Source organism: Lissotriton helveticus, chromosome 3_2 (assembly GCF_964261635.1).
Source record: "Lissotriton helveticus chromosome 3_2, aLisHel1.1, whole genome shotgun sequence".
Lineage (NCBI taxonomy): Eukaryota > Metazoa > Chordata > Amphibia > Caudata > Salamandridae > Lissotriton > Lissotriton helveticus.
Window position 1 is genome coordinate 100,959,652 of NC_136062.1, and position 23,559 is coordinate 100,983,210.

The following is a 23,559-nucleotide window of genomic DNA, read 5'->3' on the forward strand; positions in this document are numbered from 1 at the left end:
ATCAGAGATAGAGTGCGCTACAATTGCACTACAATGCTTTGCGCGGATTGAAGGGATTCAAAGTCCGGAGTCTCAGAGATAAGATTTCAGTAACAGGGCCCCTGGAGGAGAGGCATTTATGCATAACTCACACCCCGTAGTTCCAAACTGTCATAAGAGGCTCGGATTAAGCACAACACGTCACCCGGCAGCCTCCTCGATCGTAAAAGAAAGCAGCCATGTATTGGGGAATGGTAGAATGTTACGCGGTTCGGAGCGTGACAAGCTGGGAGAGAAACAAACTCTTAAAACAAGAAGCACGGGCACACGGACGGGGGGAGGGGTGGGAACGGGCACACGGACAGCGGGAGGGGGGAGGGGGCGGGAATGTGCACACGGACAGCGGGAGGGGGGCAGGTTAACGGGCACATGGACAGCGGGAGGGTGGGGCGGGAACGGGATAAGAAAAAAACCTAAAAAATGCCGCTTACCTGCAAGAAAAGTGAAATGGCGCAGCCCACCCCTGCTCGGAGTAGGGAGCGGGTCGGGTCTGCGTCCTCACAGGGAGAGCGAGCAGGCTGGTGTGATGAAGGATGCCGGCCTGGAAAAAAAAAATTACATCCGCCCACCGCCGCATGACGTGGCGGAAAGCCTAAAAATCGCAGGAACACCCACGAATCTGCTCGCAGAATGACGAGCAGATCTCTCTTCCAATGGCTAGCCTCCATTTATGGAGCTAGCCATTGGAAAGAGAGGGCGGGACAAAGCCACACAGTGTAAGTCATTAGATTTCACCTGCGCGAAACGCTGCTTGCGCAGCTTTCGACAGGCGAAACCTAAAAACACAGGGGTGCACTGTATTTACAACAATTCGCTGCTCCCTGTGTTTTCCCTTGTCTTAAAAATTGCTACCTAGCGCCTGGCACTTCATCAAATTTACGGGTCCTTTTCAATCTGTGGCAGCGTCAAAAAACAATGAGTGTTGTGATGGAACACTGACAGCAACACCCATTGCACGCACCTTTCTCACAGAAAACTGTGTGAAAGGGTACCACCATATTCACAAAGCAGCATTAAGCCACACAAAGTGACTTAAATCCACTTTGTAAATATTGTGCAGGGTATTGCACCACCGTAACGTCATAAACAGTGATGGTCCGGTGGCACAATCCTTTTGTAAATATACCCCATGATTGTTAAATTGTTTTTATTTCTGATTGTTTCTAATCAATATTTCTCTCACCGGTAGCATAAGCAAAGCTGCAGCATTACACAACGATTTATTCGATCACCAATGTAAGATACCTAACATGGTTGAAGTAGAATAGCATGAAATTGGCAATCCGCTCACTGGTTAAAAAAAGTGAAATTGTACATTTCTCTACAGGCTCAATAGTGTTCATCATTGTCACAAACATATTTCGCTAATAACTTTAATAGGCCACCTGCACCCACACAGCTTTCTCCATCTGCAAAGTAGAAAACACAATTTACAATTCTCACACATCTAAAATATTTTTAAATCTGTGTAGCCTGAATTCGCCTGTGATTTTCAGCTGCTTGGATTTTTTTAAAATTGTATTATTGCTGCCACATAATATCTTGGATTGTCAATCGCAACAATTCTCTGTTGTCTAAATGTATTTTATTGTAACGGGAAATTGTTCACTAGAGTAATTTGGACGTTAAATTATAAAGTTATTTCTTAACTGAACTCAAACTGATGGGTAATTGTAGCATAGAGATAGGAAGAATGAGATGCAAGTAGGAATGAGATTAGGACAAAATGAGGAAAGTAGAAAGAAAAAGTAAAAGAGAATCACATCACTGACAGGGCGGCTAAACATTAAGCTAGAATGGGAAGTTTCAATAACATAAACTGAAAATGTAATGGTTTAATTTGTTGAATAATGTGATGAATATAACAATTTTAAAATGGAGAGTTTTCTACAATGACAGTTATGTGCTCCGGATAATTGAAGGATAGAAATCCTGCCCGAATACATAATTTCATATCCTAAATACTACCCAAGTTCTAGCAGGGCCACACCAGAGCATGGCTTTCCTCAAATCAGGCCATTCCCATGACATCAATAAAGGCATCAAGAACAGCTTCGATGTGAGACCATAGTTTCTATTTACTAAACCCATCTGAACCTAAGATGGAATACTCTAATTTCCACTGAATACTTAAAAGATATGGCATTAGACCTATTTTACTCAAATATTCTGAACCATCGTGCAAAATTATTTGAAATTCGGAGATGGTGCTATCAGTAACACCTTCACCCACATAAGGGCAACCAACTACTACAATAGAAATAGCAATGCTGAAGAAATGACTTAATTCTCAATAATAAGTTGAGTATGTTTCCTGAGAAACTCCCACCAAAAGTCTCATGATGACATAATAAACAGGACTGTTCAAAAAGACAGAGTAGGTATTTACAAGGTAAAATAATTCTTAAGTAAGCGGTTACTGCCATACACTATTGAATAACACAACGTTAACACTTTTAGAAAGTTGGGCTGCCAAAGGCAGACTTGAGCATTCCCAATTAGCTTCATCGCTGACCATCCTCTTTTACTTCTAGACCTCCCCTTGCCATAGGCTTGCAGTCCCAAGTTTTTGCATAAATAGTATTCAAATTGTGGAGCAGTTATACTACTTTTAAGCCTATGCCCGCACAAAGGAATGTGATGAGAGCTGTCGCCCTAAGGTGGAGATTGTGATCTACAATATACCAGAGTCTTGCAGTTGTATGTTGACCTCAAGGTCTCACCCACTGCAGTTCAAAACTGAAGAGTGGAGCCTGAAGAGTGGAGCCTGCAATGGGATTGTGAAGAATGCTTTGTGTTGCCACTAACTACACTAATGTGAACTCGTGTTTGGTTCTGCAGCCTGTAGGATTGCAAAACACATATGGTACCAAAGGTATCACATTAAAAGTCATTAAAGTAATTCTAAAATAAAAGAGTACTACTGACTCTGGTCATACTTCAGAGTTGAGGTTTTGACATTCAGTCTACTCAAAATCACTGTTAGTATAATCTCACTGTCTTTCCAATCTCAATGTTATGATGTGTTGTGTTATGTTAAAAGCCTTCATAGAGTACATAACCCCCATAAATCCTCTGCAGGTTGCCTGAAACGTTAATCTACAGGGATAAAAAACGTAAGCAGGTGAATTCTTCTGAATGAAAAGCTAAAGGGTATATTCACAAGGAGCCATCGCCGAATTAACGGCACAATATCGCAGCCAAAGTCGTGATAAATGTACTCCACCATTCACAAGCAGGTGCTAATAGCCCCCAGCACCAGTTTTCCAGTGATAGTAACCGCAAAAAACATCGCCACAGAGGACCCCCGCAACCATCGCTAATGAGATGCAGGGTAGGCGTTCCCGTGCACAAAGCCGCGACAACACCACACCTCAACATTCACAACGACCCGATAGATCGGCGATAAGAACACAAAACACGCGATAAGGCGCGTTAACAGCAGGACATTTACACCTGCTCTGACCTGGTGTAAAGCCGGACGGCAGCCTGCACATTGTAGGGAGCCGAGCCCAGGGCATCATCGGAAGGGCAACAGATGCCATGGACCAACTGAACATGCAGCCCGGACACCGAAGAGGGCACAACACCCTGCCGGCACACATCCGGAATACCAAAGAGGCAGCGCAGACCAAGACAGCGGGCCCCCAGGAAATCCACCTGCTTCACAGGCACAACATCTGACAATGTTACTGTGCACTACAGGCTGAAAGGGACAACCATCCTACGTATTCTGGCCGTCCTCGCCCAACAGGCCAACGGCACCAGCATAACGGACAACCAACATCCCACCCCACACCAAGCTGCTGGCTGTGCTGCACCTGTTGGCCCCTGGCACACCCCAACCAACACCCGCCAGAGTCTGCGAAGTCTCACAGCCAGCCACATACAAGTCCCCCACACCTGTCCTGGACATCACCCTGGCACCCCTGGCCCCGTACGGCCAACACAATGCACATGAACCGCTGGAGAACAAGCAAGAACCATGTGCCATAGCCGGATGCACGCACGTGTTGGGGGCAATCCACTGCACACATGTCCCACCTGTGCCCCCTGGTGACACAGCGCACAATCAGCGCAACAGGAAGCACATGTCACACATCAATGGTCAGGCAACATCAGAACACCGTGAGACCTACACCAATGTCGCCTCCAAATACACAGCCAGTGTGCATGATCCCTTCAGTCTCCAACAGTCCATCATCACCCAGCCTTACCAGGATGGGACCAAGGGAAATTCACAGCCCCTTGGCAAGTTCCCAATTAACACCCCACTCACCTCAACTTCACAACCATGCAATCCACAACTCTGGCCATGCACACGTCACAAGTTCACAACCAATATGCACAACATGCCCACCCACCGGACACGATAGAACAACTTACAATGGTAACCTGGGCAAGCCTTGAACATGACCAATCAATGGCATGGCACCTCAGCCACACAATAGACGAATGTGGGGAGAGGAGGCAACCAGGCATGTGTGAAGGATGCAGTAGAATCATGATTGGGAAGAGGGGCGTGGCTTGGTCGTGCAGCGGAATGGCTGCCTACTAACGCAGCTCCGCCGGCCGAGCGTATCTATCCGTCATTATCCGGGCCCCCACACGCCATACATGGGGTAAACTGTACAAATTAATGAAAGGGAAGAACCTGCACGCATTGGTGCACTCCCGAGATTCGTAGCTGGAGTGGGAGCGAGGTGCTGGCTGAGGTTGTACTGAACCCGGGGAGAGCCTAGACGGCCGGAGGAAGCCGGGGATTTGCGTGGCCGGCCGCCTGGGTCACACGGCACTGCAGTCTGCTAGATAGTGACGGACCCCGGCGCCTGAGACGAGACCCCACGATAAAAGGGGGAGGGTGAGTGGCGCGGCGTCTGGACGCCGCGGTGAGAGCCTCAGAGGCAAAGGGACGAGGACGCTTAGTGGGCACCATGTCCGATATGAGTCAGCAAGATGGATGCGCGCAGCTCGGAGAGCTGAGGCAGCACAGAGTGCCGGTGAGCTTTTTTGTCCGCGGTGATGCCGGCGGAATATTGCTGTACAGGCCCCACATCTTACAGGCACTGAGGTGAAAGGCAGAAGGAAGCAACCTGCATGCACCGGCGGCCGCAGAAATATACGTAATACATGGGTGACCGGCCGCAATTTTGAGATTAAAGGGCAGCTTTGAAGGAGCGCAGAAGCTGAGATTATTGCTGCATAATATAGACCCCCTGGGGCGAGCTGCTATGGCATAGTGCACACAGGCAGCGGAATGCCATATAATACATGGGCAGCATTGGAGGCAGCACCTGGAAGGCTACCAGATATCAGTTGCTGTGCTGTTTAAGCGACAACGCTGGTGAGAGGCTGCCGGACGCGGCGCTAGAGAGTGGGCCCCCAAGTGCAGGATTGTGGGACCCGCTGTGGTGCTCGCATCATGCGAGGGTACTGTCCTGTGGGCATGAACACGTGGACAACACTGTCAAAGTCACCAAGCTCCCCTTTTTGACTGTTTGCTGGTGGAATTGGGCTGCGAGGGAATATCGGGGTGTCAAGGAGACGGCGCATAGAGGAACACAGGTGTACATCATATCTCGACTTTCTTGTGACGCAAGCAACTACACTGTGAGCTGAGCGGAAGCGGCTTCAGCGAGCCCTGGCGAATCCTGTGGCTGGAGAGATAGTGAGATCCGAGAGGAGACCCGGCTTGGGGTGCTGAGGGCCTGGAACTAGCGGAGAACCTGACTGCATTAACAACTTGTGGTGAACAAATCATTGCCAGAACATGGTCAACGTACAGGTATCCTGTGACAGTGCCGGGAAGACGGTTGGCATAACCCATACTGGGCGCAAACAGGTACAAACCAGACGGAGTTGACCTGACCTAATCATGGGGAAGCCGGACACGAGACAGCCACGGATCAATTTCGAGAAGAAATCCAGTAAGTCTACTGAAACGGAGGCAACAGATAACGAACCGACAGGTACCGGAGCGTCGGCCCAACTGCCGGCGGATGACGTCCGACTGATGTTTCAAGACCTAAAAACTAGCCTTCAGGGCATCGACTCCAAGATGGAAACTTTGGCTGAGCGTATGGATAGAATCATACAACGAATGGACAAGCAGGAAGGCCGAGTAGGCGTCCTTGAAACAAGGGTGACGGAGACGTAGGAAGGCCAAACCGACAAGGAGAGGAAATTGAAGGGAATGGATAAGATATTGGCTCTAATTCAGCAGAAGAATGAGGATTTGGAGGCGAGAACATACGGGTCACGGGAATTGCTGAATTGACAGACATTTTAAACATGGAGCAGTACGTGGAAACCATGATGAAAGACGTATTTGACCCAAATCTGTCTCCAATGTTTCTTATAGAAAGAACACACAGATCCCCTGGGCCCAGGCCAAAACCTGGAGCTCCGCCAAGGCCAATCTTGGTGCGGGTGCTTAATTACAGGGACTGTGATTTGATACTACATCTCTCCAGGGAAAAGGGAGCTATCCAATACCGTGGAAACGATGTGGCCATGTATCCAGACTTTACCCTGCAAGTACAGGCTGCCTGGAGAGAATTCATCCCTGCGAAGAAAATTTTTCAACAGCTGGGAACAAAATATGCCTTAATCTATCCGGCCAAGATGCGTGTTCAGGGCCCGGAAGACCTACCTTCTTTACGGACGCTAAAGCGGCACTCACCTATGCCAAGCAAATGGCGAAATACCACAAGCAACAACAGACCCCGGAGGGAAACCAGACGGAGAGCAGACTAAGTGACAATGAGTGAGACATCGATGTTGCGGAGAGCTCATTGCAACTAATTATATACAGTGAGTGCTGAGGACAGTGGTTCGACTATCGATTGGTAAGGAGAGTTTGAATTGTTATTTGAGGGGTACATGTTACTCTAAATCTTGAGGGCTTCCCTAACAACAGTTCTGAGCTATTGTATTCAGGTGAGCTCTTAGTGTATGTGCATGGTGTTCGCAGCTCGGCCACCCTGTCATAAGCGCGGGGTTAGATGCCGGAGAACCTACTTACCCCATGGGATGATTCCCCTAGATTGTATGATCTGTTTGATATGGTTGTTGGTGTGGGACAAGGGAGGAGGGATTACACAACCTGATTGGGGGGTTGGTTTGGGTGGAGGGGGGATTGTTGCGGGTTTTAGTTATTTTAAGTTGTTTCTGGTGGCAGATCTCTATGCAGGCGGAACTGACCTATTATGCAGGATGTCCTCATTTGTATTGAAGGAAAGTTTGCACTATTTGAAATTGTACACGTATATTGCAATGGTGCTTCGAGGTCCCACATACAAATATGTCAGTTGCTTGAAATGGATGAATGGCAATGACACAATCACGTAAATAGAACATTTTGACATGCCTCAAGTAGAATGTCCGGGGATTAAACGATCGTAGGAAAATGAGACTGATTCATTCTTATCTCACAAGACATGTGGTGGATATATGCTTCCTACAAGAAACACACTTAACGAGCGCCTCCGCGAAGACACTAAGGAATAACCGCTGGGAGGTGGTTGTAGAGGCTGGATATTCTAATTATTCTAGAGGAGTTGCAATCCTTATGCGCAGAGGGCTACAGTGGCGCACTCACAGAACGACTATAGACCGTGAGGGACGATACCTCATATTACAGGGAGAACTATGTCACACACCCATAGCACTAACAAACATATATGGGCCGAACACGGACAGCCCGGAGTTTTTTCAGGATATAGGGCACAAAATACAGACACTGAGGTATGACACGATCCTGTGGGGAGGCGACTTTAATGTGGTTCTTTCAATGGTGCTGGACCGACAGGGTTCAGCACGTGCACATCACGCGAAGGCAGCTGTAACACTACACAATGTCATAGAAGACCTGCTCTTAATAGACTCCTGGAGGGCCCTGCATCCTACAGCGAAGGAGGGCACATGCATCACACACCATCGCAATGCATGGCCGCTCCTAGATTACTGGCTAGTATCAAAGGACTTACACACTTGGCTGGCCGATGCCACACATCACTCACGCACGCTGTCGGATCACACCTGGCCCAGATACGTTTGCGCCTACCCCCTATATATGCCCGGCCATTTGTCTGGACATTTCCATCAAAAGCGCTGCTGGACTTGGTCTTCCGCGAAGAGCTGCGCAATAACATTTTAGAATACTTCGCTTTAAACGAAGGTACAGTTGACTCACCAGGAGTTCTCTGGGAGGCCTTTAAGGCGGTCACAAGAGGGAACTGCATAGCGCTAAAATCAGGAGTACTAGCTGACAAACGCAACACATTAGGTCGTCTGGAGCGGGAAATAAAGGTGCTGGAGAGATCCTAAATGCAAACCCCTTCCCCAAATACCATAGCAGCTATTAGGGCCAAACTGACGGAGTTTCAAGATGAGGCCGAGAGAGAAACGGTGTACTTATATAAACATGCCCAGGCGCAATGCTATAGAGAAAGTGATAGACCGGGAAAAACGCTAGTTGGCTTGTTGAAATCTCCCAGAGGTTCACGGAACTACACACGGAAACCGACGAGATAGTCAGAACACCGCCTGACGTACTGGGTGTGATGTCCAACTACTACTCTAACTTGTATCGCTCCCAAATACGCCCGACACATACGGACATAACTACCTTCTTAGATGATATAGAGCTGGCCTGGTTTAATGACGGGGCCAGAAAGTATATGGACTTGCCGATCACCCTACAAGATGTTAAACAAGTAATAAGCGGAATGCCTAGTGACAAAGCCCCGGGGGCGGACGGCCTGACGGCGGCGTTCTCTAAATAGTATGTAGATATCCTAGCCCCTAGGCTGTTACAGGTATATTAGGAGGCCATGGAGACCGGAATGCTTCCACCGACACTTCGAGAGGCCACTATAATAACCATCCTAAAACCAGACAAAGACCCGACATCACCGGACTCATATCGTCCGCTATCCCTCATAAACTTAGACGCTAAACTGCTTGCTAACAGATTGCAGCCTATGCTGCCACAAATAGCCTTCCCAGACCAGTCGGGTTTCATACTGGGCCGCTCCACTGCTCATAATCTGAGAACAATCTTTGGTGTTCTTCATTATTTGGACCCCCAGGTAAAGGCCACTGCCGTGCTGTTGGACGCCACCAAGGCGTTTGATTCTCTTGAATGGGAATTTCTCTTTACTGTGTTGGCGCGCTTAGGCTTTAGCTCACTGTTTCTAAAGCAAATCCAAGTCCTATATACGAACCTGATAGCCAGAATTAAGATAAACGGCCAGATATCTGAGCCTTTTGCCATTACCAGGGGGACGCGACAGGGATGCCCACTGTCGCCGCTATTGTTCGCTATAGCAACGGAACCTCTGGCGGCGAGACTTAGTCAATTCCACACACAGAAAAGCATTGGGTTTACGACCAGAGGCATTTTGATATCCATGTATGCAGATGACATGACCGTATACTTGACGGACCCTGGTGACAATCTAGATGTACTGGTGAGGGAGTTTATGAGATACGGAGGGCTGACGGGAATACAGATAAATTGGAAGAAATCAGTGATACTGCCACTTACAGACAGCACTGCTCCTTTCGTATCGGAATACCCGATCCAGCGGGCAGAGGGAGAAATGAAATATTTAGGTATCTATATGAGTCGAATTTTACAGGAAATATGGGCGGCTAATTACAGCAGAGAGATGGACTGGCTAGAGGGCAAGCTGCCTAGGTGGAAGAAGCTACCGCTGTCTCGAATGGGACGCATAGCCATCGCTTAGATGGTGATTTTGCCCAAATTTTTATACCTCTTTGTTACTATCCCTATGCCATTGAATGCCAACTTCTTCAAGAGGCTCTGCTCTGGTGTACTGGAGTTGGTATGGGCGGGCAGACAATCCCGAATATCATGGAACACACTAACATTACCTTTCACGCAAGGTGGGTTGGCAGCCCCGGATTTTGAACTCTATGCCTACAGCGCACAGGCCCAATTTTTGCATTTTTGGCACCATCCCCCACCGTTTCAGCCACACGTGGGGGTGGAAATAGACAGGATGGCGCCACTCCCAGTGAACACGGTGATATTTCAGCCCTATAAACGTCCGCAACAGGAAATTGACACAGTGGAGGCCGTGAGGTGGGCATGGAAAAATATAGCGAAGAGAGCACAGCTGGAGGTGCTGTATGCACCGTCTATGCCCCTAGACGCTAACCCCTTAATTGGACCTCTATTAGACAAGGCAATTGGGCTGCGGGCAAGAGCGCACAACCTGGAGAGGGGGAGAGACCTATTTCCTGATGGAGAGTTTTTAACACCATCATATATGTGTACATCACAGACACCCACAGCAGCCGACACGTTACTATATTATCAGATCAGGGCGGCATGCAGATCTAGATATAAACAATTTCTGAGCGAACCAACGTCCCTGCCTGCACTGGAGAATCTTTTGTCGAATTCATCACCGAAAAAACTCATTACACGCATTTACAGCATCACGCAACGTGAATCTCCAATCACGCACACTAGCTCTAAAACAGACTGGGAAGAGGAAGCAGGACTGGTCATTTCTGATAAGCAGTGGCAGTTCTGTTGCAACTCCAGCAATGCGTGCCCCATGTGACAGCTCGAACACCTGTCACCAAACTATAGACTCCGATTAATTCACAGTAATTTCCTGCATACATTATATCGCACTCCGTTACAGCTTTTACGTATGGGCTTACTTAAGGAGGCGTGATGTTGGAGATGCGCCACATTCACCCACCTGGCCTGGGAATGTAGACTAGTGTTCGAATACTGGGCGGACATTTTCCAGCATATAGAACGCATAACAAGTGTCACAATACAGACTACACCTATGGTGGCACTATTGGAATATGTTCAGGAAATACCCAGTGAACACCGTAAACTTGTGGCGATGTTGTTGTTGCTAGCGAAACGACAAGTGGCTATTCATTGGAAGAAACGAAGACCGCCCAGGGTGGCTCACTGAATTAGGGCGGTGACGTATTGCAGGGATCAATTGTCTGTGTTTTGGGAGCTAATGCCTAGCAGGTCCAGACCGTCTGACATATGGGTACCATTCTCTGATTGGCTACGATTGGGGGGAGCTGACATCCAGTGGGAATGAATGCTTGTGTGGAGGGGAGGAGACTATGTTATGAATCCCGAAGGATAACACGGTTAAGGCAGAGGACAATGGCAACATTGTACACCATTAACGAGAAGAGGGAACAATAGTGGGGTGCCTGGGGGATAACAGATAAGAGGTGGGAGACTAGGAAGGACAGTTCATGAAGTGCGATTTCTGCTGCTAAGGGGTCGGTAACTGGGGGGAGAAGATTGCACGATTTATTTATGATTTTGTTGAGAACTGTTTTTTCATCTGCACTGTGGACAATGTACTATATTGTACTATATGCTGTTGATATCTCGCTGCCTGCCCTCCGGGATGTTGGCCAATATAGCTGTGTAAGGCCGTCCATATATTCAGCCGCCAGCCACAGGGTTGTAGGCAAAAGGCAGTGTACATCGGTAACATGTAATAAAATGTTAAAAACAAAAAAAGAATCATGATTGGGAAAGTACACAATCTCAAGAATGGCGGCGAAGTGCTGGACAGACCTCAGTGTGCAGAACACACCCATATCCACGGCGATATACACCTCTGGTGTATGGAGGCTTGTGGACAGTGGATGCAACCATGTCACCCCAGTCAGTGGGAGGCCGTGGGGACATGTTGCCTGTCACGCCCCCCTAAGTGTGAGCAGAGTGGGATGGCCTGACATACGCCAGGCCAGCATATGGATGTGAGTAAAAAGCACGTAGCCCTGGGCGTGGTCCTCTTCCTGAAAGCCCAACATCGCTGCCAGGACGGCACCTCCTACCCCACCATGAGGCCGACGCCGTCATCGTTAGCGGAGTTGCCTGATAGCCTGTGCGTCTGCAATACCCCGGCCCGCTGGCCATGAACTCCTCAGGCCCGATCCTAATCAGCCAGGCCACACTGATCTGCATCCGACACCGGCATGTGTCATGGAGGGCCCACCACATGCCTGTGTAAGCTCCAAGCCCGAGGCCCACGACCCGGCCAGCCTTACAGACCACCGCTGTCCCCCGGACGCTGCCCCACATTACTCCTTCCTCATTGACATACTCTACCGGCATCCTCTGTGGCCCAGTGGGTCCCATATGTGAAACTGTGTCCTGGCTCCTGAATGGCAGTGACCCCAAATCCGGAACAGCTGCCACAGCATGAGACTCCCTTCGATCCGTGAGGCATAGTTCCATATGCACATCTTATGACACATGGTGGCACCAACCCTGTTCAACGCCATCCGGCGACACGTGCTGCCACAAACCCTGTTCAACGCCATCCGGCGACACATGCTGCCACAAACGCTGTTTAACGCCGGCTGGCAACACGTGGATGAGGGACCAGGACTAGCCTGCGGACCAGTACATTTCACATCCAGCACCTAGTCGTGATTCCCGAATGGCAGAGTTCACACCAGTGATCGCACGGAGAGAAGTAAGAGGAAGATGTGTCTCAGTCCAGACGAAAGCTGGGTCACAGACACAGAGGTGACCAATATGTGGTGCCACTGAACCTGAACTACGCAGGCCGGTGGGGACACCAACTATGCCGGTGACACTTGGTGAGTGGCCCGTGCTGACCGCTGTCTCTGGCCTACACTGCTCTCGGCCTAGGCTGCGCTCGATTTGGTCACAGATTCGGTACTAAACATCGAGTATGCAAAGTCAGATTACATATCATTGCACGCAAGGAGAGGCGTAAGAGGTTTACACCTTGCTTCTTGGCAGAGAGAAAAGGATCATCATTACGGAGATGTCCGTACACTACCTACTACTGCGCTGTTGTCACTTGCGCTAAGCATTGCAAGCCAACGACACGTGGCAGTGGGCCACTGCTGACCGCTGCCTCTGGCCTAAACTGCGGTCCAGTAGGTCACAAAGTCATGATTAAGCAATGGCGGAGTTAATATCAGTGTACCGGCATCATCGCAGACTGCACCCCCACTCCACTAAGTCTGTTTCGTGACAATCATGGACACTCTCTGGTCGAACTGTAGTGGCGTCTGAGCATATGGACTAGGGGGCGGCTTTCATCCTCATGTTGCTGATACGGAATTGGTGGTGGCAACGCCGCTGTCGCATTCTACTCCTCCATTTGCTGCTTCCGGATAAAATCAAACCTTTCGGCATCTTGCCCTGGAGGACACCTTCCACTGTCCCCCAAAACACTGCGAAACATACACCTCAGACAGTGATGGTGACCCGCTCAGGTCGCATGGCCCATCTGACTGCACCTCAAGTCACTGACCCGTGGCTGGGTTCCTGTTCTGGCCGCAGTGCATCCAAGGGCCACTAACTCTGTGCTGGTTCTGTCCGGGACCCCTTCTCTGGAGACATTGGCTGGCCCCTGAGGCATAGGCCTTGGAGTCACCTACGCCATTACTCTGTAGCCTTGCGCTGTATGCAGCCTCCGGGCCCAAATGCGTCCCACCATGGCTCACACACTAAAGCGAGTCTAGACCGGCCCGGGCAACGCATCACTGCAGGAGGCACATGCCACCACCACAAGGACCACCTCCAACTGCCATCTGCCAGAGTTGAAGCATTGGTCCTGACAGATTTCGGAGTTGCTCAGGCCTGTCGTGGATGCCATCATTGTCCTGATACCCTGCTCAGCACTCCAGGTGCCAGTGACTTCTTCTTCACATGAACGCACCCATCTCTAGTGTCTAAAGCTCAGTGCACTGCAACTCACTGACACTTCTTTTTGCATGTTGGCTGTCCTCTGGACTTTCTCCGGCTCACTCCTTGTTGATCAGCAGTTGACTCTATTGCATGTGTTTTCTGTTTCCATTGCACTGGTGTCCAATGTTCAAGTGGTTGCCAGCACCAGACATTTTGTGCGGAATGGCTTACACTCACCCCACACACATCCAGCAGAGGCGTCACTGTACATGTGGCTCTGCCAATAAAGGGGCCGGGCACATGTGGCCATAGCCAGTTCAACATGATATCTGTGTGTTTCCCTGTGGTCTTGTAGTATGCATGTAGGCCATGGGCCATACGACATTACATTGTGCTGTGTACATCGGATGCAGACATGTCACTGCAGGCAGTGAGTTGGAGCTTGGACATGTAGCTTTGTCGTCACCCACTCAATTCATAAGGGGAGTGGCCAGGGCCGTCGTACGCACAGCCAACATGGGTGTGTGACTGCTAGTTGTGCGCACCTGGCCGTGGCTTTGTGTTGTGAATGTGCAACTGCATGTGTCTCTATGGCAGTGTGGGTCTCCTTAGTGGGGTGTGGGTGGACCCTGAAGGGTGGTAGACCCCTACGTATGTGTCCTGGTTCGCATTCCATGGGTTCGACCCCCACCCACACCAGTTGGGCCACCTCCTTTTGGCATGCTGACACATAGCATTGGTGTGCCATATGTGGGTGGGTCCTCTCGAGCTGTGTTGGTACTCCCTACTCCTTGCACCGTCTCCACACTGATGACTGTGGCCTGGGTTTCCTCCAACTACTCCATGGGCGTTGGACTGCCACCTCCTGTCACCATTGCTGCCTTCCTGTTGGCAGCGGGTTGTTGCCTGGTTTAGGTAGTCACGTCATGCCGGCGCCTATTGGCCTCCTGGATTGGCCTCCTTGGCACTCCGACAGCAAACCAGGTGGTCTGCTAGTGGGTCAGTTGCTGGCAGTGTTCTGTCACCTCCGTGACGCTGGTCTTGTTTTCCTGCGGTCTGCACCCCGTCTTCCTCTCCTCTTCTCCTTAGCCTTCCCGACCCGTTGTTCCTTGCTGGTGGTCTCTGGGGGTTGTGGTGTTCGAGGTGGCCTCTGCGCTGGGTCAGGGTGCATCCATGTTGCTATGTGTTTTGGCTTGTTTCTGGTGTATTTTTTCTGTGGCTTTTATGGTGCATTGTCCCGCCAGATGTGTGGGATTTGCAGGCCTGTGGCTGACTTTTCGCACCGCGTTTGGCCACTTCGCATCGCTTTTTAGCATTCGCGTATCACATTTTTGAGGCGTGGGATTGATTTTCACACCGACATTTGCCGCGCTATCTGGTGTCTATCGCATGCTACCGCCATGTGGTGAATTCTTTTTTTTCCTATGAACTATTTTTATTGAAACAGCAGAGCATGTGCATACAAGGACATTACTGTAGGACTTACAGAATTCCGAATTTGGACAGTACTTTACATCATTTATATATTACATAGCTTCAGCACCTCGTGTAATTTGATGCATTTCCAATTCCACCGTTGGGGACACCACAATATCTCTTCAGTACTTGTTCCAGTTCAACCACTTTCGGTTCCACTTCTTGGGACACCCCCTTGCTATAAACACTTCCGGTTCCGCCAGCATACATCTATCCAACTCTTTCGCCCATACATGTATGCTCGGTATGGTAGATCCACCCCAACCTTTCGCTATCACCCTTTTAACCATGGTGTAACAAAAACATCACAAATTGCTTTTCTACTTCCGCCAGGTCAGTTGCCTCCCAAATATTTAACAAACCCAGTCGTGGCGTTACACTCAACTCCTTATGTAGGGCATTATGCGTGTGTTTGGTGGCTCCCTCCCATATGACCCCCAACCCCGGGCAGCTCCACAGCATATGGCAAAACGTGGCCTGTTGGCCGCATCCCCTCAGGCAGATATCGAACGCCCATGAGCCCACCTTCACCAAAGTCGACCCTGTCATATACGAGCGGTGCAGTATTCGGAGCTGAATCAGCCTAAACCTTTGCGTGATGGCCGCCTCCCTAGGAGAGATCAGGGCCTCTTGCCACTCTTCGTTACTAATCACCCCCAAATCGTCTTGCCATCGCTACCTAAGTTTTGGGAAGGTATTCGGAAGATTATTGCATAATTTCTTGTATGTAAGTGAGATAGCTTTCGAGTCCTGTGGTCCATCTAACAGCCTGTCTTTGAGTGGTGAAGAGTCTGGAATGTCTGTGAAAGATGAGAAGGCCCCTTTAAGAGCATGGTGTATACCTATACATCTCCCCCTGAGCTAGTTGGTACTGTTTCTGGAGTTCCTCAAATGTAAGTATTTTCCCCTTTTGAACCAAATCTTTTACCACCGAGATCCCTATGAGGTCCACACTGATCGAACCCGGGCTGATAACACAACATACCCAATTTTTGCGCACTCCAAAGTGGAGCAACCGTAGTCAGGACACCAGTCCATCCCAGCTGCAAGTTCACTGTCGCCATACCTGTAGCGTGTGTAAGGTGGTCCCAAAAAACCATCCCTTGTTCTTCCTGTCACTAACACATAGTGCCCCCATATATCCGGAGCAATCTGTTTGGTATTGGTCAAGCGCATAACCGGCATCCCCTGGGGGCGGTATATCCATCTATTCTTTGTTGTGAATTCCACGTTGACACAGGGTATTTTTCCTGCGATAGTCTGCAATGTTGAAAGTTGCGTTACACTACTCTTGCGGTAGTTATCACACTTTCTTGTGAATATAACCCTAAGTCTTCTGTAGGTGAAAGGAAGCTTATTTTGAGTGGCTATGGTACTAAATAAAGGTCATTTTTCCAGGGAGAGAATTATGACCCAGGCAGAGAGAATAAAAAGTTCTCATAAATGCCCACTGGAAATCATCCTAATGATGCGAGGGGTGTGGTGGAATGATCCTTTCCTTTTGCTATTTTCTAGACCAATTTCCAGTTGTGTGTATTTCATAGATTGTGTTTTCGTAAGAGACCCCATTCACAGATCTGTAAAATGAGGTACAGAGGTGGAATGCAAATGAAGAGAGTAGATGCCCATTATAGGTGCAGGAGTATGCAAACCACAGATGAAAGCTATTGATGAAACCACGTTTGTTAGTTAAGGAGGAACTGGTACTTAGGTACTGTATTGCCTTGAAGAGTGGGTTGAACTAGTTTCCAACTGGGTTGAACAAACCTAGCTGCCGAAATACGTCGGCACGAGGAGGTAACCAAATATAACGGAAGGGACCCTTAAAAGGTTGTGCTTGATATGAAGAGATTGGAGAAATTAAATGTTTTTACGATAAACTCATATCAATTTCCTATCCAATAATTAATTCCCACATCTAAGTAGCATTGTATGAATTAAAATGTTGTGTTAATGCGCACATGGATTTTCACATAAAAAGTATTGTGGAATGATTTACAGTGATGAATTAGGAAATGCAAAGAGGAATCTCTAGTGTATTTCCTCACAATAGATGGCAGATGGATTTAATAAGCTAAAAAGTGAGCAAAAGGTCTTAGCTGCAACTAATCTGCATTTTCCTTCTAAAATCTGAAGCATGCAATCAATTCCTTTCCGGCGAACTTTGTTTAATTTCTGAATTCAAGAGAAGCACTTGATTACATACTGCCCCGTATTCCACATGCTATGCTATATTTACATATATATGCATTGTCGTTGTGCATTCTGTGACCCAAAACATGTTGTCATCTGCTTCATACAGCAGCTTTCAGCTCGTCCACATAAATCATGATTATTACACATTACTTTTGGTCCCACACAACATCAGTTATGTGTCTGTCGTTTAATAAACATCCTTGCACTATTTTGTTCTGAGTGTCATACCTTAGCCATATCATTTGCAGGCTGACCTGCTTCTCATTTCTGGAGCCATCCATTTCGTTTCTATTTGTCAGCATTTCCAGCCATGCTTCCTCTCCACAGGAGATGGAACAGCTTTATCGGCGCATTGACACCACAGGTGACACCTTATCTGGGCTTCAGACTAACAGCTTGGAATTGGTAAGCATTTCTGTGCGACAATGTGCGTGAGGTACTTTCCCCGATTTGATAGCTTATTACCCTAGATGCTTGAAATCATTAGGAAGTCCCAACTCACCACTTGTGAATTTGGCTTCCTTATAAAATGGTGAAAGACCTGCCAGCTGCCCAACTGAGCAAAGTCATTCGAACTGTAATATGGTGGATAATTATTAAATCATTAATGGAAAGCTGGTGGCATTCTCTGAAATAGAAATTTAAGCACACATTTTTTAATGATTAAAACAGTTTCTAATCGCCTACTTACATATATTCCTCTATTCTTGTTACAGTGTGATGTTGAACATATATACTGACGTACGAATAACTTTATTTACCTGGGCTGTGACAGGGTCACTCCTAACATTGATGTAGATTGCTGCCTTATACCATCTTTAAAAATGATACTCGATACAATATTTTATTCTACTCTAAATGCATCACTATAATAAATATTCATCAACATTAAATACAAATCTGGCCAATTAAAAAATTTTCTTCTTTTGGATCATGTTAAATGATTGTTCTCTAGCAATAGGATGATAGCTTTTTTGTAATTAGAAGCAAATGATGCATCGATATTCTGATTTGTCATTTTGAAATATTCCCTCATTACCAGGGGTGTAATGCAGGCCCATGTAGGGAGGGGTGTCCTCATCTCATCAGGAGCCCACAAACACACCATAGAGGCCCCACGCCACTCAAGGTCAATAGATACTTATAAGATACGGGAGACCTCAGGAACCCCTCTTCACATTCTCAGAAGAGGCATCATTCTACATTATGCCACCGATCCTTACATAAACCTGGACCTGCAGTCTAGGTAGCATGACCATACATTGTGACCATACATGATTACAATTCCAGGTCATCCTATTATATGGGTGTAATACATGATGCTTAAATGTCCCATATGCTTATATTTTACAATTATTTCAACAACCTATATACTGTATTTATCTGCAATTGGCAGAATATGAGCATTCCAGTATGATCACTATGTTGTTATATGTTCTGTCAAATATGCAGAATCGTTTCTGACATTATTGGATTGTCAGGAAAAACATGACCCTGTAATGCAGCTACAGGAGATCTCGGGGTTCACTCAAATAACTATGCGTGCCAGATGAGACTATCTGTTCAGTTCACCAATAGTTCTAATTATTGTCGTCGATGTAGTTGACATGCAACCGCAAATAAACATGGTAGTTATTAAGGTTTCCTCTCTTTGATCCTTAGACACCTTAAGTGTCAATTAAGAAAACATCCACTTATTTCAATACAGCAGTTTGAGAAACCACATTTGAAATCCATAAACTGATTATCCTCCAACTGTTTGTTTACTCGATATTTTTATCACTTAAAGTGTTTTAATATAAGCGTTCTCATCCTCAGCAGTCATATGAAGGGCGGTAACTTCATATTGCCCCGTTTATGTATAAATGTAGATGAAAATATACTTGCATAATGCAAAATATATTTGATTTGTAAAATCAACTGGGAAAGGAAATTTACATGAATAAAAAGACAGTGATACAAAAGACAGACATAAAAAGAACAAGTTAAATTACCATTCCTATAAAAAGCAGAAACAATTACTTTGGCACCTTCAAAGAGGATTTTCATTTCATAAATGTAGAGCAATGCTGGAAGCACTGCATCACCATGTCTTTGTGTGACACCATTTCACCCATTGCCATAGTAATTTGACTTCTATGAACGAGCTCAGTTAGGTGTGCTTTTACGAGGCATAAGTGTACCTAGAATCATTCTGTCACTCCATAACTTTTGAATTCTACGGGGTGTCATATCCCATTTCATTTCATTCAACCACAGCTTGTCAAATGTAATTAGAAATGGATTCCTTAATATTCTTGCATGAAGAATGAATCTTAGCTTTCACTAAAGCACAACAGAACATAGTGTGCTACATGGCATAGTTCAGAGCTACCCAGCTGGCTCTGATGGCACATGCCGATTTTAACTTCCACTAAAAGCTGAGGCCTTTACTTCAACCTCAGCCCATACCATATTGAGTGAAATGGACCAGTTCTTGCATTATGTAGACTAGAGACCACGCTGACAGCAGAATTGAGTTGCTAACACGGGGCATGCCTACGAATTTTACACGACGAGGATCCCAATATTAGTAAATGTCTGCACAATAAATTGCACTGAGGGGTTTACCACGTTATACACCTATTTATATATTTTTTAATTTTGAACTTTGTTTACAACCTACAAATTAACGCATTACATTCAGATTCACATAATTGATTCAATAGGACATAACCGAAAATGAATCCAGATTTATAATTTTCATAAAAGAATAGGTGAAGTGGTTACCGTATTGGGATGACTTCCTTTGTCTCGCTATCAGTTCTCGCTGTTTTTAGGCATCTTCAAGACCCTGTTTATATACATTGAGCAACTGATCGAGTGATACATGAAGACTATAAGGTGTTGTTCCTTTCTTTGCTGCTAGCATATTGTAGAGTAAATATCCACAGAAATCTTGATGATAAAAGTAAGTTTATTAGTAGATTAAGAAGCACTCCCTGCATACAACTGAAGGCTCCAAGTAGTCAGCGATAACTGACTTGACAGTAATAGTTAAGGCATAGAATACAACATGAACAAACTGTACAGGGTAGCGAGGCATGCTCATTCAAGTAATAACATATCACGAGATATACTCAAAAGGAAACATAAGCGCGAGTCACGCACAGTGAATGTACACTTGAAAGAAAACATATGCGCGAGTCACAGAGAGTGAATGCGCGAGCGTTTACGCGTGCATGAATACATACACAACACACCTTCCCTCCTTATAAAATGAAACAAAACAACAACAAAAAACTGAAGATTAAACTTTTCCTGTCATGTAAGCAACAAAATCTGACAAACACTTGGGTTTTCTTGTAGTTCTTTTGGGTAAAGAAACACTATGTTGAACACCAACATTTTGATTGGTAATACTATTGCTTGAACAACAAGGTATTGTAGCTGTATCTTGATTGGTGTAATAACTATTTGAACAACAGGATATAGCAGCTGTATCATCACAAGCTTCACCCTCACCTAAATCCTCATCCAAATATGATAGATCAGAATGTTCAGAAATAGGTTCTTTACAATAAACATTCTTATCAGCCTTGAGAATAGCAATCCTACTGAGATTCCAAACTTTATTGTCTGATAATCTCACAGAATTTTTTAATATTTCTAAAACTTCAAAAGGGCCCATAAACGTACTTTCACCTTTCTTGACCTTCCACGGTTTTTTAACCTTCATCATCATACCAACTTCCACTGTCGGATCCTTTTTTGAACCAAATTTCTCATCAAAGTACTTTTTATTAGTGCAATGGGTGCGAATAAGGTTTTCTTTAACTTTACTTAAATCCACGTTTGAAGAAGTAGAATTGACCAACCACGACGGATTCACCTTAGTTCTGGGAATTCTTCCTCTCATGATTTCAAAAGGAGAATATCCAGTCATGGAATTCATGTTTGTTCTGTACATCCAGACTTTCCTAAATATCTCAACTTCCCATTTCTTGTCATCATTACTAGTAGATTGTATGGCACTCTTAAGAACCCTATTGAATCTCTCTATTACTCCATTCCCACTAGGGTTATATAAAGAAGTAGTGGAATGGGTAATGCCAAGTCTTGAAAAATAATCATTGGCTTTCTTCGAATTGAATTGTACACCATTGTCAGAAATAATTCTTACTGGTAGTCCCTCTTCAATAAAAACTTTATCTAGAAAGCATAGTACAGAATCAGTATCTATTTTTTGAACAATTTTGATAATAGGCCATTTAGAGAAAATGTCAATGGCTGCAACGACATACTTAGATTCACAACCAATGGGACCCATAATGTCTATCGCGATAGTTTCCCATGGATTGTTAGGAATGGTATGTGTTCCCATATTTGGTTTAAGGGTAACTAAAGACTTATCCGAATTTGCACACACAACACAATTCCTAACTAATCGTTCAATAAACATATCCATCCCTGGCCACCAAAATAAATGCTTAACTTGTTGTTTGGTTCTAACCATGCCACTATGACCCTCATGGCTTTGTAAAACTATAACTTTCCTCACACCCACTGGTGCAATAATACGTTCACCTCTTTTAATGATGTTCTCACAACATGAAAGTTCTGATCTTACTTCCCAGAAACTTTTTAACTCTGAATCTAAATACTTTTTTTCAGGCCAAGTGCTAGTGATGTAATTAGCTACATTCTTTAAAATCTCATCGTCCTCAAATTTCTCCTTCCACAGAGTCTGATCAATAGAAATAGGACCCTCATCATGAATCATGGCAATCTGGAAATCATCCCATTCATTGTGCAAATCCTCCTGAATGGGTAAAGGCATCCTAGATAAGAAATCAGCAGAAACATTTTCTTTACCAGGTACATATTGTATATTATAAATAAAGTCTTGTAAACGCATAGACATGCGTGCAATACGGGCTGAGGCTCTCAACATGCCTTCTGTAGTAAGAAGCCGTACTAGGGGTTTGTGATCACTCCTCCGTATACATTCCTTACCCCAGATAAACACCCTGAAATGTTCCAAAGCCCAAATGCATGCTAAAGTTTCCCTTTCTATTGTGGAATATTTTTCTTCAGCAGGCGTAAGTGCCCTGGAAGCATGTGCAATAATGACTTCTTTTCCTTCATTCGTTTTTTGAGTAAACACAGCACCCAATAATAATAATAATAATAATAATAATAATAATAATACCCAAGCCTTTTGAGCTAGCATCAGTAGTGATGATGTTTTTTAAAGAAGGATCAAAACAAGAAAGTGCACTTGCAGAGCAAATAGCATTCTTTACATCACAAAACTCCTTCTCACATTCATTCGTCCACTCAAAAACAACCCTATTCTTAATTAACTGTCTGATATTATACGTTCTACATGAAAAATCAGGCACATACCTGGCGTAGAACTCGACTAAACCTAAAAAGGATCTTACATCATCTTTAGATTGAGGATGAGGAGCAGACTCAATGGCTTCTAAAAGCGAAGGTTTTGGTTTGATTCCTTCTTCACAGAGTTCATGGCCTAAGTAATTTACAGAATGAACACCAAATTTACATTTCTCATACTTGATGGTAAGGCCATGTACGTTGAGTGCTCCTAACACTTCTTCTAGAGTAGCAATGTGCTTGTCTTTGTCGTCATTGAATACTAAAATGTCATCTTGAAAACAGATGGCATTTTTACAATCCTTTAAAATGTCCTGCATCACTCTCTGAAATATTGCTGCCGCAGATGCCAAACCAAATGGCATTCTGTTGAATCTGAAGCACCCAAAAGGTGTAATAAATGCAGTCAGGTCTTTACTTTTGTCATTTAACTCTATCTGATGGTACGCAGCAGATAAATCGATGGTTGAAAAGAACTTTGACCCCCCAACAACAGATAACATTTCAGAAATGCGGGGAAGGGGAAACTGATCTACAATAATATTATTGTTGAGGTGGCGAAGGTCAATGCATAGTCTTACCTTGCCATTGGTCCGTCTAGCAACCACTATGGGCGAAACCCATTCAGACAATTCAACTTTATCTATTATGCCCCCTTCCACCAAAGCGTCTAATTCATTTTTTACTTCATCTCTAACGGCAAAGGGGATATTTCTAGCTTTGTGTACTTTAGGACAAGCATTTTCTTTTAAACGAATTTCATGTTTAAA